The following is a 17,339-nucleotide window of genomic DNA, read 5'->3' on the forward strand; positions in this document are numbered from 1 at the left end:
GAAAATTGGGGATGGAAATAGAAAGGAATATACCCTTTTCTCAGAAGTGTAAGGCATATACACAAAAACTGACTATGTATTAGGACATAAAAATCTTATAACCAAATGCAGAAAAGAAGAAAGAGTAAATACATCCTTTTCAGACCAAAATGCAATAAAAATTCCATTAAATAATGGACAAAAGAGAAATTAAAAATTAACTTGAAATTAAATAATTTTATCCTAATAACAAATGAATCAAAGAAAAAAATCCCAGAAACAATTGATAATTTCATACCATACATACATGCTATACCATACTATAATTTATGGGATGCAGTCAAAGTAGTACTTAGGGGAAATTTTATATCTCTAAATGCTTACCCTCTTTAGAGAAAAAGCAGATCAATGAATTGGGCATGCAACTAAAACACTAGAAAAAGAACAAATTAAAAATCTTCAATTAAATGCCAAATTATAAATTCTTAAGTTCAAAGGAGAGATTGATAAAACTAAAAGTAAGAAAATAGTTAAACTATAAACAAAACTAGAAGTTGGTTTTATGCAAAAACAAACAAAACTGATGGACCATTTGTTCATTTGATTAAAAAAAGGAAAGTTTACTAGTATCAAAAATGAAAGGGGTAAATTCACCACCATTGAAAAGAAAATTAAGACAATTATTAGGAATTATTTTGTCCAATTATAGGCCAATAAATTCACCAATCTGAATGAAATATATATATATATATATATATATCTACAAAATTAAATTAATCAGATTATCAAAAGAAGAAATAAAATGCTTAACCCAATTTTAGAAAATCTATCAATGAACTTTCTAAGAAAAAAAGGACCAGGTGGATTCATAAGTGAATTTTATTAAACATTTAATCTCAACAGATATAAACTATTTGGGAAAATAGGCAAAGAAAGAGTCCTACTAAATATTGTTTATGACATAAATATGGTGCTGATACTGGAACCAGGAAGAACTAAAACCAAGAAAGAAAATTATAGACCAATTTCCCTAGTGACTATTGATATAAAATTTTTAAATAAAGTAATAGCAAAGAGATTACAGTAACATATCATAAGGATCATACATCATGACCAGATGGGATTTATAGCAGGAATGTAGGTCTGATCCAATATTTTAAAAGCTATTAGCATAATTGACCATATCAATGACAAAACCAACAGAAATTATGTGATTTATCTCAATAGATGCTGAAAAACCTTTTTACAAAATATAGCACTCATTCCCTTCCTATTAAAAACACCCAAAGGCAAATAGAACTTACCTCAAAATGATAAGTAATATTTATCTAAAACTATCAGATTATTTATTATTATTATGCTGATAATTTATTTATCATTATTTTAAGTAGAATTTCTCTTTCTAGGTACTGCTGTTGGACTTTGTTAGTAATATATAGAAATGCCAATGATTGATTCATGGGAGTCTATTATTTATATCCTTCAATTTTGCTAAAGTTGTTAATAATTTCAAGGAATTTTTTTAGTCTATTCTCTAGAATTTTTCTAAGTATAACATCATATTATCAGCAAAGTATGAGAATTTTGCATCCTCATTGTATCCTAATTCCTTTAATTCTTTTCCTTCTCATTACTATAGTTAATATTTCTAGTACAATATTAAATAATAGAGCAGTTAATAGATAATCTTGCTTCACACCTGACTGTATTGGGAAGGCTTCAGGCTTATCTTATCTACATTATAGATAATGCTTGCTGATAGTTTTAGATAAATATTACTTATCATTTTGAGGTAAGTTCTATTTATTCCTATGCCTTTGGGTAGCTTTTTTGTGCTAGCTAATAATTGGAAAGGAATACCTATCAACTGGGGAATAGCTAACAAATTGTGGTATATGATGGTGATGGAATATTATTATGTAATGATGTAAGAAATGACAAGCAGTATGATGTCAGAAAAACCCGGAAAGATTTACATGAACTGATGGATAGTGAAGTAAACAGATGCAAGAGAGCATTGTACACAGTAACAGCAATATTGTTTGATGAAGAATTATAAATGACTTAGCTATTCTCTGCAATACAATGTTCTAAGACAATGCCAAAGGATTAATACTGAAGTATTTATTGAGTACAGACTGAAACATGATATTTTTCACTTTATTTCTTTAATTTTTTTCTTTTACTTGAGTTCTCTTATACAAAATTACTAATATGGAAATATTTTATATAATTGCACAAGTATAACCTATATCTGATTGCTTACTGTCTCAGGGAAGTGGGAGAAGAGCAAGGGAGGAATAGAATTTGGAATTCAAAACTTTAAATAAAAATATTTAAAAATTGGAAGGAAAAAACGTAACAATCCGTTCTTGCTTGTTTATAATTGGACCTGTCTCCATGTTGTCTTTTAAATGCTATGATATATGCTAATAACGACCAAAAAACCCCAACAAAATTTACATTTATATGGTTTAAAAAGATTGATTTCCACAATCTAACTTAATCCCTACAATAAAAGAAACGGTATTATTGACTATTTTGCCAGATGAGGAAACAATTTTACTTGCCTGTATTAGAGGAAAGATGATCCAGAACAGTAGATAATATCCTCATTTCTATTCTGCTTCACAAAAGTATAGGCTTGGATTTGAGTTTCACAGCCACTTAAATAATAAGCAGCTTCATTGAGCCTAGTTTCCTCATCTGCAAAATAGGGTTAATAAGAACAGTTCTGATAATTTCACAGATTTGTCATGGGGACCAAATTAGACTGTGGAAGTAAGTCTTTTTCTAACTATATAACTGTAAGCTATTATTATTATTGCTATTACTATGTATCATAAGATTTAAGAGGCAACATGTATAATGGACAGGAATCCAAGATTAGAGTTTAAAAAGGCATTTTTGAGACATAGACTGTTTATGTCAGCAAGTCACCTAATCTTTCAGTGACCCAGGTAAGCTTCTCTAACAAAACTTAAGAGAAGTGTGAACCATGGACCTCTGGAAGACCCTGAGATTCTTTCAAAGGTTCCATGAGATTAAAATTATTATCTTATTATTAATAATAGTAAGCATCTAAATTCTTAAAAGAGAAATTAAGAGAGCTGCAAGAAGAAATAGATAGCAAAACTATAATAGTGGGAGATCTCAACCTTGCACTCTCAGAATTAGATAAATCAAATCACAAAAATAAATAAGAAAGAAGTCAAAGAGGTAAATAGAATACTAGAAAAGTTAGATATGATAGACCCGGAGAAAACGAAATGGAGACAGAAAGGAGTACACTTTCTTTCAGCAGTTCATGGAACCTATACAAAAATAGACCATATATTAGGACATAAAAACCTCAAACTCAAATGCAGTAAGGCAGAAATAGTGAATGCATCCTTTTCAGACCACGATGCAATAAAAATTACACTCAACAAAAAGCCAGGGGAAAGTAGACCAAAAAATAATTGGAAACTAAATAATCTCATACTAAAGAATGATTGGGTGAAACAGCAAATCATAGACATAATTAATAACTTCACCCAAGAAATGACAATAATGAGACATCATATCAAAATGTGTGGGATGCAGCCAAAGCGGTAATAAGGGGAAATTTCATATCTCTAGAGGCTTACTTGCATAAAGTAGAGAAAGAGAAGGTCAACGAATTGGGCTTACAACTAAAAATGCTAGAAAAGGAACAAATTAAAAACCCCCAGTCAAACACTAAACTTGAAATTCTAAAAATAAAAGGAGAGATCAATAAAATTGAAAGTAAAAAAACTATTGAATTAATTAATAAAACTAAGAGTTGGTTCTATGAAAAAACCAACAAAATAGACAAACCCTTAGTAAATCTGATTTAAAAAAAAAAGGAAAGAGGAAAATCAAATTGTTAGTCTTAAAAATGAAAAGGGAGAACTCGCCACCAACGAAGAGGAAATTAGAGTAATAATTAGGAATTACTTTGCCCAACTTTATGGCAATAAATTCGACAACTTAAATGAAATGGAAGAATACCTTCAAAAATATAGCTTGCCCAGATTAACAGAGGAAGAAGTAAATATCCTAAACAGTCCCATATTAGAAAAAGAAATAGAACAAGCTATTAACCAACCCCTAAAAAAAAATCCCAGGACCAGATGGATTTACATGTGAATTCTACCAAACATTTAAAGAACAATTAACCCCAATGCTATATAAACTATTTGAAAAATAGGGACTGAAGGAGTCCTACCAAACCCTTTTACATTACACAGACATGGTACTGATACCTAAACCAGGTAGGCTGAAAAACAGAGAAAGAAAATTATAGACCAATCCTCTAATGAATATACATACAAATCTTAAATAAAATATTAGCAAAAAGATTACAGATAATCATCCACAGGATAATACACTATGATCAAGTAGGATTTATACCAGGAATGCAGGGCTGGTTCAATATTAGGAAAACTATTAGCATAATTGACTATATCAATAAGCAAAATAACAAAAACCATATGATCATCTCAATAGATGCAGAAAAAGCATTTGATAAAATCCAACATCCATTCCTAATAAAAACACTTGAGAATATAGGAATAAATGGACTTTTTCTTAAAATAGTCAGGAGATATATTTAAAACCATCAGTAAGCATCATATGCAATGGGGAAAAACTGGAATCTTTCCCAAGATCTGAGGAAGCAAGGCTGCCCACTGTCACCATTATTATTCAGTATTGTATTAGAAACACTAACCTCGGCAATAAGAGTCGAGAAAGAGATTAAAGGAATCAGAATAGGCAGTGAGGAAACCAAACTATCACTCTTTGCAGATGATATGATGGTATACTTAGAGAACCCTAGAGATTCTATGAAAAAGTTTTAGAAATAATCCATAACTTTAGCAAAGTTGCAGGTTATAAAATAAATCCCCATAAATCCTCAGCATTTTTATACATCACCAACAAAATCCAACAGCAAGAGATACAAAGAGAAATTCCATTCAGAATAACTGTTGACAGCATAAAATATTTGGAATCTATCTACCAAAGGAAAGTCAGGAATTATAGTGAGCTAAATTACAAAAACTTTCCACACAAATAAAGTCATACTTAAACAATTGGAAAATATCAAGTGCTCCTGATAGGCTGTATGCAATATAATAAAGATGACAATACCCTAAACTAATCTATTTATTTAGTGCTATACCAATCAGACTTCCAAGAAAATATTTTAATGATCTAGAAAAATAACAACAAAATTCATATGGAATAATAAAGGTCAAGAATCTCAAAAGAATTAATGAAAAAAATCAAATGAAGGTGGCCTAGCTGTACCTGATCTAAAATTATATTATAAGCAGCAGTCACCAAACCATTTGGTATTCAAGAAATAGATTAGTTGATCAGTGGAACAGTTAGGTTCACAAGACAGAATAGTCAACTATAGCAATTTAGTGTTTGACAAACCCAAAGATCCTCACTTTTGGGATAAGAATTCATTATTTGACAAAAACTGCTGGGATAACTGAAATTAGTATGCAGAAATTAGGCATGGACCCACACTTAACAATCGTGATACCAAGATAAGATCAAATGGGTCCATGATTTAGACATAAAGAACGAGATTATAAACAAATTGGAGGAACATAGGATAGTTTATCTCTCAGACTTGTGGAAGAGGAAGAATTTGTGACTAAAGACGAACTAGACATTATTGATCAAAATAGAAAATTTTGATTACATCAAATTAAAAGCCTGTACAAACAAACTAATGTAAACAAGATTAGAAGGGAAGCAACAAACTGGGAAAACATCTTCACAGTTAAAGGTTCTGATAAAGGCCTCATTTCAAAATATATGAGAGCTGACTCTATTTTATAAGAAACCAAGCCATTCTCCAATTGATAAATGGTCAAAGGATATGAACAGACAATTTTCAGATGATGAAATTGAAATCATTACCACTCATATGAAAGAGTGTTCCAAATCATTATTAATCAGAGAAATGCAAATTAAGACAACTCTGAGATACCACTACACATCTGTCAGATTGGCAAGATGACAGGAAAAATAATGATGAGTGTTGGAGGGGATGTGGGAAAACTGGGACACTGATACATTGTTGGTGGAGCTGTGAACGAATCCAACCATTCTGGAGAGCAATCTGGAATTATGCCCAAAAAGTTATCAAACTGTGCATACCCTTTGATCCAGCAGTGTTTCTACTGGGCTTATACCCCAAGGAGATACTAAAGAAGGGAAAGGGACCAGTATGTGCCAAAATGTTTGTGGCAGCCCTGTTTGTAGTGGCTAGAAGCTGGAAACTGAGTGGCTGCCCATCAATTGGAGAATGGCTGGGTAAATTGTGGTATATGAATGTTATGGAATACTATTGTTCTGTAAGAAACGACCAGCAAATTGAATACAGAGAAGCTTGGAGAGAATTACATGAACTGATGCTAAGTGAAATGAGCAGAACCAAGAGATCATTATATAAGTCAAACGATACTGTATGAAGATGTAATCTGATGGAAGTGGATTTCTTTGACAAAGAGACCTAATTCAGTTTCAATCTGATCAATGATGGACAGAAGCAGCTACACCAAAGAAAAACACTGGAAATGAATGTAAACTGTTTGCATTTTGTTTTTCTTCCCGGGTTATTTCTACCTTCTGAATCCAATTCTCCTGTGCAACAAGAAACTGTTTGGATATGCACATACATTGTATCTAGGATATACTAGGACATATTCAACATATATAGGACTGCTTGCCATCTAGGGAGGGGTGGAGGATGGGAGGGAAAATCGGAACAGAAGTGAGTGCAAGGGATAATGTTGTAAAAAAATTACCCTGGCATGGATTCTGTCAATAAAAAGTTACTATAATAAAAAAAATAATAATAGTATATAAAAATATGTCTCTTTTTTCCAGCTTTGTATCTTTGTGAAGCCAGATTTCCTTTGTAGACTTCAACCAGAATAATGTATTGAGACAGATTGAATACAAAAGCAGATAGGAGAATGCAGCTGTTTTATGTTAAGCAAGACATTAAAGAGATTTATAAAAATATGTTTAAGCAGTGCCATTTTTCTTACTAGTATTTTTGTTTTGGAAAATATAGCTAGTTTTCGTGAAAAGGTATTATTTATGTTAATGTGCAGGACAGTGAAGTAGTGTAGTAAATAGAATACTAGTCTTGAAATCAGAAAGATTCATTTTCCTGAGTTCAAATCTGGCCTCAGATACTAGCTGTGTGATCCTAGAAAAGTTATTTAACCCTTTTTATTTCAATTTCCACATCTGTAAAATGATCTGGAAAAGAAACTAGCAAATCACTTCAGTGTCTCTGTCAAGTAAACTCCAAAATGGAGCCATGAAGAGTCAGGCATGACTGAAAATGGCTGAACAATAACATGTTAATTTGTGCCCGGCTTATTACTGTTATTTTTTTAATGAATTAACAAATGATTTAAAATTTTATGAGTTTTAATTTCTGATAGGTAAATATCAAAAGATATAATATATGTGAGCAAAAGATCTTTGGGGTCCTCAATAATTTTTAAGAGCATAAGGAGTCCTCCATGATTGAAAATGCTGTCTATCTCCAGAGAGAGAATTGATGAACTCTGAGAACAGATTGAAACATACTTTTGAAACTGTCTTTTATTTTTCTTGGGGTTTTTTTTTGGATGGGTATGTTTTCTTTTGCAACATGACTAACGTGGAAAAATGTTTTGCATGACTTCACATATATAATTGATATTATATTGCTTGCCTTCTCAATGGGTAAAGGAGGGACAAGAGAGAGGGAGAGAATTTGGAACTCAAAATTTTAAAAAATGAATTAAAATTTTACATGTAATTAGGAAATACTTAATGAAATAAAATATATATTTAAAAAAGAAAAAAGTACCATTATAATTTTTAAACAAGTATAAGGAGTCCTGAAATCTAATAATTTGAAAACTACAGGTTTCTAAGTACTAAGGCCATGGAATAGGTTTGGATTCCTTTTTCTCCCCACCTGCCCCCACTGAAATAGTCATAGAATTTAGAGTTGAACAGTACTTTGAAGGTCATCTAATCCAGCTCCTTAGTTTTATGGATGAAGCAATATTTCTTTTGTTGCTTTTCACATTTGTTTATTAATTGTGAGATTGTCCAATTAGAGCGAATGAGTCAAAGGTATTGGTTTGGTCTCTATGCAGGCCAAATCCCAGAGAGAGCTCTGTCCCACAGTCACAGGCTGCACCATCCCACCCAGATTAAGTTTCTCCCAGGTCTGGATCCTGGGCCATGAGGAGGACTGACAAAGTGGGAGAAAAGAACACAATGCTTGTGGAGTGTTGGGTCTTGAATATCAATTATGACTTGGAAAAGAGTCTTAGGAATCTTCATAGACTGTTTTCCAAAAGGAAGATTCTTGCCCAGAAGGCTGCCCTGGCCAACAAAGAATCAGCATCATGGTGAAGGTGTCGGAAACAAAATAAAATGTTCCCCTGCCTTATGGGCATCTGGACCTCGAACACTGTGAAGTTTTGGCTACTTCAACTCCCAAAGGATCCGCAGAGATGGAGGATATCCAGAAAGGGGCATTCAAGATGATTCAGGGGATAGGAATAGAGAGTAGGGGAATCTTTGATATATTAAGGGAAGGGAAAGTATTACCTTCTTCATCTTTGTATTTCCTCTCATCATAGAGTCTCACACATCAAGCAATCAGCAACAGCCACTTATTAAGTGCTTATTGTCTTTTAGACACCATACTTAGCACAAAGAAAGGCAAAAACAGACTTTAACCTCAAGGAGCTCCCATTTTAATTAGGGAGTCAACATATAAATAACTACGTCCATAGAAGATGTATACAGTTTACATAGAAGGTGAAGGCAGCAGGGTTAGAAGGTTGGAGTGAACACCTAGTACATTCCACGGATGGGGGTCAACCAGTACAAATATGGGGAAGCAGGAGATGGATCGGAGGTGGGATCTGTATCCAAGTCTTCCAGTTCTAGTCATCATTCTTTCCTTTGTAAATTCACTGCCTCCATTTTAACTATATAATTATGGGTAAATCAAGGAATCTTTCAGTGCCTCAGGCCATTCTCTTAAGAAGATAAGTTAGGATGAATTGCAGATCTGCATCCCTGAAGAGAAGAGCTTTTTGTACTGATAAAATCACAGCTCTGGAAACTCATCCTCTTTCCACCCCAAGAGCCTGCCAAGTGAATTTAAAAAATAATGAAAATAATAAGCTATCTTTTTATAGTTCTTTAGGGTTTACAAAGTACTTGTGCATTCTTGAAAAGGAGAGCTTTCTACATTGATAAAATCACAGCTCTGGAAATTCATCCTCTCCCCACCCCAAGAGTTTGCCTAGTGAAAGTATAATTTTAAAAAAAATGAAAATAACACACCATCTTTATAGTTTACAAAGTATACAAAATACAAGTAAGTAAGTAACTTATTTTGTAAGTAAGTAGTTACAAAGTTAAGTAAATTATGAGATGGGAAGAGCAAATATTAACTTTGTTTTTGTAGATGGGGAAATTTAGTCTCAGAGAAACTAAAACTTGTTATACTAAGACCCTGTACAAGGCAGATTCGAATTCAGTTCTTTCTGACTCAAGTCCATCCAGTGTTCCATCTACTTGCTATCTTTTTGTTGTTTAGTCATTTTAAACCATGTCCAACTCTTCGTGATATTTTGAGTTTCTTGGCAGATACTGGAGTGGTTTTCCATTTCCTTTTCCAGATCATTTTATAGATGAGGAACTGAAACAAACAGGGTTAAGTGATTTGTTTAGAGTCACCCAGCTAGTAAGTGTCTGAGGCTGGATTTGAACTCAGGAAGATGAGTCTTCCTGATTCCAACCCCAGTGCTCTGTGCATTATGGTGCCACCTAACAACCAAAACACTCCATCTCTCAGCTCCAAGCACTCATTCTCTCTGGGTGTCTCCCATTTTCTCTGGAATTGTCTCCCTTCTCAAGTACCACTACTGACCTCTCAGGCTTCCTTTAAGTACCAATTAAAATCCCATTTTCTATAAGAGGCTTTCCTAACCCCTTTTAATTCCTCTCTTTTATTTATATATTTCTTATTTATCACCTGTATACAGCTCAATTTGTACATATTTCTTTGCATGTGTTTCCCCCATTAGATTGTAAACCTCTGGAGGGCAGGGACTGTCTTTTGCCTCTTTTTATATCTTTAGTGCTTAGCACAGTGCCTGGCCCATGGTAAGCACTAAATAAGTGTTGACATTGTCTAATAGATGATTCTAAACTATTGCCCTAAATCAGGCAACCAATACAATGATGTTATTATGATACCATAATAAAGATATATTTTCCCTTTCCTACCCAAAGTTACTTTGCAATTATTTTGTCTCTCTGTGGGTTTGAACACATATATACACATTCATCTATATACATACATATTTGGGGAGAGAGAGAAGAAAGAGAGGCAGGGAAGGAAAGGAGGAGGGGGAGAGAAAAGAAAGGAAGAAATGAGGGAGGGAAGGGAGGGCAGAAAGAGAAAGAGACAGAGAAAGATGGAGAGAGGAGAGAAAGGAGAGAGAAGAGAGAGAGAGAGAGAGAGAGAGAGAGAGAGAGAGAGAGAGAGAGAGAGAAAGGGAAAGAGAGAGAGAGAAGAAAGAGAAAATGAGAGAGGAAAGAAGGGGAGGGGAGATGGATGTCGTCTTTCCCATTAAAATATAAGCTACTTGAGGATAGAGAATGTTTCATTTATGTCTTTGCTTTCTACTGCTTAGTTTGGTTGGCTGACACATCACTTCAAGGTTTTACAAAGTGCTTTCTATGAAGTAATCCTGTGAGTCAAGTAGTTCAAAGCTCAAGTACAGTGTATACCAAAAGTCCTAAGGTAATTTTGAGCTTTAATAACTTCAGAAATATAAATACTGCAAACCTAGAAGGAAAAGCATTTGAATGTTTTATGATTTAAATTTCATTTACTTATTTCATTATGTGACTTTTGAATGCTAAATTAAAATTTTTAATTTTGATAAGAGGAGGCATCCTGTCATTATTCACCAAGTTTGTGACAGTTTCTGGATAACACTTTCTTGGCCTCATGGATCAGTAGGGAAAGGTCTTCTTGCTTGGTTACTATGGTTACCTCATCTATCTCCACTGGACTTTTTCTTGTGGGGTTACATCAAAACTTTTGTGTATACATTAAAAACTTCATTCTTTGGATGATTCTAAAGCTAAGAGTACAAATTCAATCCTTTTAGTCACTGCTGAAAGGATTATGAGTTAAAAAGTGGAATAGAGTTATATATAGCATAAGAAAATAATTATACCAAATTTCACTAAGAACCATATTAATATTTTAAATTTTAAATTAAACTTTCAAATGTTGTTTTTTTGCACATTTGTAGCATTTATACTTTTAAAGTTAATAAAGTTTAAAATGAACTTAAGTTTTTCAATTAAAAAACATTTATTAAGCACCTATTATGTACCAGGCAATAAGAAAGACAAAAATGAAAATAATTGAAAATAAGTGAAGGGGTTTACATTCTATCTTGTTGTTTGTCCTTTGCTCTCCAAGAGGACCATGGCATCAGGAAAGTGATGCCATAGCATACAAGTGAATTGGATTTAAGTGAAGGGGAGAAGGAGGGGATGTGCAAGGTCAACCTTACTTTCTCTTCCAGAGCCACCTGGATCCAGTGGCCCCATATAAATCAGAATAACTGGAAATGACTGCTGGAAACCTTTTTAAGTGAAGATTTCTAACAAATCTCAATATGACTGAGTCAGTATGACCAATTAGTGGTTAAAACCAGGCAAGAAATGAGGCAAAGAATGGCCTCTTTTATTTAATTGATGCACACACACACACACACACACACACCCCTACACCTACATATATGTGTGTATATATACATATATACACACACATATTTTTATCTAGGAGAAGATAGATAGATTTTATATATATGTATATATATATATAATACACACATATATATGTACATGTATATATACACACATACATATACACACACATACATGTAATCTAGGGGGAGAAGACCTTCAGGATTTCTGGCCTGAAATAATTGATATTTCCAATAGGATTCCCTATGTGAACAGAAGAAAAAGAAAGAGAAAGGGGGAGGAAGAAGAAAGAGAAAGAGAAGGAAGATATTCTATTCTTCCATTCACATAAAATAAATACAAATAATATTGGTCAGGGAGGCATCCTCAACTCCTCGTTCTCATTTATCTCCCATTTCCAATCTGTCACCAAGGTTTGTTGAATTTACATTCACACCATTTCTCATATAGATCCCCTTCTCTCCTCTGAAACTGCTACCACTCTGGAGGTTATTACCTCAAGTCTGGATTACCGCAATAGGGGTAGATAAGGTCTGCCTGCCCTAAGTCTCTTTCTACTGCAGGCCAACTCAATGTTAAAGGGATCTTCTTTTATTATAGGTCTGACTATGTCAGCTACCTAATCAATAACCACCAGTGGCTCTTTGTCTTCTCCAAGATCAAATATAAAATCCTGTTTGACATTCAAAGCCCTTTGCAACTTGCTCCCTTTCCTTTCAATCTTTTTACTCCTCATACACTCTCAAGTCAGTGGTACTGTTCTTTTTGTTGTTCCTCAAATATTTCATTCCATCTCTGAGTCTGGCCATTTTCATCCCTATGCCCAGAATGCTCTCCTTCCTTCCTTCCTTCCTCATCTCTGCCTTCCAACTTTCCTGGCTTCCTTTAAGCCTATGCTAAAGCCTCTCCTGCTACAGGAAGCCTTAACCAATGCTTCTTAATTCTAGAGCATAGGTTATCTCAATTTATTCTGCATATCATTTGTTTGTACATAGTTGTCTATCTCATTAGACTGTGAACTCCTCAAGAATAGAAATTGTCTTTTTGCCTTTCTTTGTATCCTCACTTAGCATAGTGCCTGGTACTTATTAATAATAGTGCTTATTGACCAACAGGCACTAACAGCTGGGAGATAATGGGAGAAGTTGATCAGGAAATGCTTTATGTAATACAAAGTTATGTATAATAATTACGTGTTGGCATTTATCTAAAGAGACAAGTGCAGCAGTCTACATATCACAGAAATTTAATAAATATTTTTTGAATGAATAAACATTGGATCTTTCATTAAATGATTTGGGTTTGAATTCTGCTTTCTTGTTATGCAAAGTCTGATTCTTCTCAACCTCATTTGGAGTTTTGTTGGCAAAAATACTGGAGTGATTTGCCTTTTCCCTCTCTTTTTACAGGTGAGAAAACAGAGGTAAACGGAGTTAAGTGACTTGCCTAGGATCTTACAATTAGTAAGTGTTTGGGACGATATTTGAACTTAGGAAGATGAGTCTTCCTGACTCTGGGCCCAGTACTTCATCCAAAGTACCACTTAGCTGCTCCTTTAAATTCTACCACCAAAGAATTAAACTACTTTGTAAAAAGAATTAAATTCTATTATAACATATGTGACACCGGGCACATCCCTTAATTCCTCAGGGTCTTGGTTTCCTCAGGACCTGGATCGGGTGATATCTAAGGCTCCTCTCTATGAGAAAAAAGACACAGAGAGACTAGCCTGCTAAGTATTAGAGCTGGAATTTTCACTCAGATCTCCCCTTTCTTCCCAAGGAGACAGCTGTTGTCTCTTTGCTCAGTTCCTTGTTGGGAATCTGTGGTGACTTTATAAAACCTTTTTCACTAAATATATTTTGCATGACTTCATATGTATAATCAATATCAAATTGCTTTGTCTTTTCAAGGAGGGGCAGGAGGGAGGGAAATAATTTGGAACTCAAAATTTAAAAAAAGATTATTAAACTTTTAAAACATAACTGGGAAATATTTAAAGAAATAAAAATAACTTAAAACAAAAACAAACAAAAAAATCTTTTCCACTTGCACGTTCCTGGGCATGAGCAGGTTGACTAAGACATCAAGAGTCCTGCTCTACTGAGTGCCATTGGGTGACTCACCTGAAGAAGGTCCTTCCAGAGCTGTAATCCTCTGAGGGCCATTTTCCAATAGCCCCTTCACAGGTACCTTCCCTTTTAGCCCAAGCCATCAGAGATGGAGAAACTCTATCAATCAAGAGCCAGAGAGTTCCCATTCTGTTGAAAGCATGAGGGGTCATGGGAAAGACAGAACACAGACTCAACAATCATTGGTCCCTCTTTTGCCCTGCCCTTCTTCTTCAATGGGAATCATTTCCCTGGATTAAGCATCACTTAGGAGAGGGACTCATTCACTCTCAGTCCTGAGAGACAATTTGACACTATTATGAGAGAGAAATTGGACACTATGACATTTTGGAGCTCTCAGGTCTGAAAAGAAACTAAAAGAGATAGTACCCACCATTATTTTTAAGAATTCAGTGAAATTCATGGATAATAATGATTACTTTGAAGATTAGAAATTAGTCAAAATGCTTAATTTCTCCCTCTTTTTGCTTCCTTTTGCCATTATGGTCAGATGGTACCAAGTGGGTACTAATTAAGTACTAATACTTAATTTTCTCTGTTTCCTATGTTTCAATTTTGCCTCCTTTCTTACAGTCTATGTTCCTTGTTGACAGAGACCATGATTTATAATTTTAGGTCTCAAGTCCCAGTCTCGGAAAGGACTTCACAGTCATCTGGTCTACCCTCAGAGGCAATGTGGTACAGTGCAAACTGGACTGGACTTGGGGTTAAGAGAGACTTGAATTTGAATCCTGCCTTTCATTCTTACCAATTTGTATTATATATATTAAGTAATAACATTTTATCTTTTTTTTTCTAAGATGGGGTTATTTAAGCAATATGTTTCTCCTTACATTAATAGGGGCAATTAATATTTTTTATAAATATTCATAGATTTCATTTAGAGGATCAGATTTGTCTCCTAATTTTCTCTTAGTCTATTTCCTCATTTATGAAGTAACGATAATGATACTTAAGAGCATAAGAATTAGTTAGAACTGGAACGGGACTTTAAAAGACACCTGAGTTCCGTCTCCCAAACCACAATGGACTGACAATAATGGCTGGGTATTCTGGGAAATTTGTTGAATCTTCCATTGGACTAGTTAACTCTCCACAATTATAATTCATAGTCAACAAGTGAAGAATGCCAAACACCCACGAAAACATATATCTGAGCCAAAAAAAAAATCTCCAAACCCAACCCTTATGGTGATCAACTCACAATCCTGTTGCCAAGATCAACTGTAATAACATATGTAAAACATACTGAATACCTTAAAAGGGAAGAAGCATGCTGTAAAGAATAAAGCATTGGCTCAGAAGTTGGAAGACCTTGATGAAAATCCTACTTGATAATTCTTGTCTGACCCTGGTCAAGTCATTGAACTTCCCTTGCCCTCAGTTTCCACATCTGTAAAATTAGGAAACTGAACTAGATGGTCCCTGGGGTCCCTATGATCCCATGAAAAAAAATGATTTCTAGTTAATTATTTTTTTCTAAAATGAGATGACTGGGGGTTGGGGAAGGTGGTACCTTAGGGATCTCATGGCTAAAACAAAAACAAAAACAAAAAAAAGTGGTGGTGCTAAATCTGAGGCCAGATCTTTTGATTTTCAGTCTAACACATTTTGCATAACCAGTCATAGAATATTCGATCTGGGAGGGAACTTGAAGGCTACTAAGTTCAACAATAGTTGATTGATTGTTTTTTCTTGTGCAGCATGATAAATGTAGAAATATATTTAGAAGAATTGCACATGTTTAATTTATGTCAGTTTACTTGCTGTATAGGGGAGGGGAAGGGGAGGAAGGAGGGAGAAAAATATGAAACAAGTTTTTGCAGGGGTAAATTTTGAAAACTATCTTTGCATGTATTTTGAAAAATTAAAAGCTATTATTTAAAAAATTAAAAAAAAAATAACTGAAGGATTAAGCCAAAGGAATAAAACTCTAATGGTGGAATTTTAGGAACTGTGACAGTGCCTGGGAAAGGGGGCTTTTTTAGTGACCAGCAGGGCAAGTGACAGCACAGCGTGTGGGTAGTAGGTATGCAGCTCCCCACAACTTCACAAGCCTTTCTATTGCTCTGCGTGGCCTGGGGGAGAGCAAATAGAAGGTGCTGTGGGGCTGAGTGCTCCTGGTCAGTGTCCCAGCAGGCCTTGCTCTGTTAGCTGGCCAGATTTTTGACTCAGCAGTTCCTTCCAAAGCACAAGCCTAAGAACTTCAGGAGGGATCAGGCTTTAGCTTCCTGCTTAGGAACCACAGCCCAGCCCAGCCCAGCTCATGTTGAGCCCCGTGCTTTCCCTGAAAAGGAGGGAGTTGGGGGTGGGGAGGGGAAAGCGAAGCTCTGCCAAAGCTCTTTCTGAAACATCTGCCCTGGCAACTCTCGCAGGGACCGGGCATTGTTTCTGTAGGGCGGAGAATTTCGCCAACGCCTTTGTGGTTGGATCCAAGCCCCTGAGCACCCAGGTTCCCTCAAGTTCCCTTTGGGGCAGCTGAGACAGACCGAGACGGACAAACAGACAGACGGACCGACCGACCGACGGACAAACACGTGGACAGAAAACCAACTAGTTACTCACAGGCAGGCTGTGGCTGTCCAGCAACTCGGATCAAGGCAACCGCACGGCCCAGGCAGGGAGCCGGGAGGCTTCTGGGAGTCAAGGGGCCATGCCTAATCCCTTAGGGACACCAGAGCAGGGAAAGAGACTTTGAAGGAAAGAAGCAGGAAGAGAAAATAAGGCAGGCCACCTCCTCCAGTGGGGTTTTTGCCCCAATTCCTCTCGTGCACAGACTAGGGGAAAGTTGCAAAAGAGGCTGAGTCCTATGACATCAACGTTGTGGGCGGAGGGGGAGAGTCAAAGTTGTTAGCTGCTGCTATTCTGTCCCTGGAAAAGAATTTCATTCACTGGGGAGTCTGGAGATTTAAGGAAATGAACCTGCAACACGGGGCAGGTGGGGGACCGGCCGTGTGTCCGTATATGTCTGCTAAGAGAAAGGATTAGGAAATGAGAGTTATCCTGTGCCTGTAACTGAGGGTGGGGGTAGGGTGGGGGTAGGGTGGGGCTGGAGGTAGGGAGAATCACTTCTCCTAGAACTGCCGCAGAAAAGACCCAAAATTTACATATTTTGGGAACCTTTGCCTCTGTAGTTAGAACCCATCCCCAAATTTGGAAATTTGTCCTTTTTGAGGGGTGGGTGGGGGCATGGATGCTGTTAGTCAGGTGGACCTAGTGAAAGAACATCGGGTATCCCAAAAGATGGGTGGAGTAAATGGGAATATTGGGTAGGGATTTAGGAAACCCAATTCTAACCTCGGATTCCTGGTTTTTTCCCTCCGTGAAGTTCTCCCCTCTTTCTTCCACCTCCCCCCACCCCAAGTCCTACCCCTAACA

The 17,339-nt window shown here is 35.7% G+C and overlaps 1 protein-coding gene across 1 annotated transcript in view; it reads right to left on the reverse strand.

Moving 5' to 3' along the window:
• Positions 1-16,939, reverse strand: part of RAB7B (RAB7B, member RAS oncogene family) — a 34,149-nt gene extending 17,210 nt beyond the window's left edge. Inside the window, exon 1 of the mRNA XM_003767624.4 lies at positions 16,527-16,939. The gene's annotated coding sequence lies outside the window, so the exon portion shown is untranslated. The remainder of the gene's footprint in view (positions 1-16,526) is intronic.
• Between the last annotated feature and the right edge of the window lie 400 nt (positions 16,940-17,339).

This window comes from Sarcophilus harrisii, chromosome 4 (genome assembly GCF_902635505.1).
Source record: "Sarcophilus harrisii chromosome 4, mSarHar1.11, whole genome shotgun sequence".
In the NCBI taxonomy this organism is placed as follows: Eukaryota; Metazoa; Chordata; class Mammalia; order Dasyuromorphia; family Dasyuridae; genus Sarcophilus; species Sarcophilus harrisii.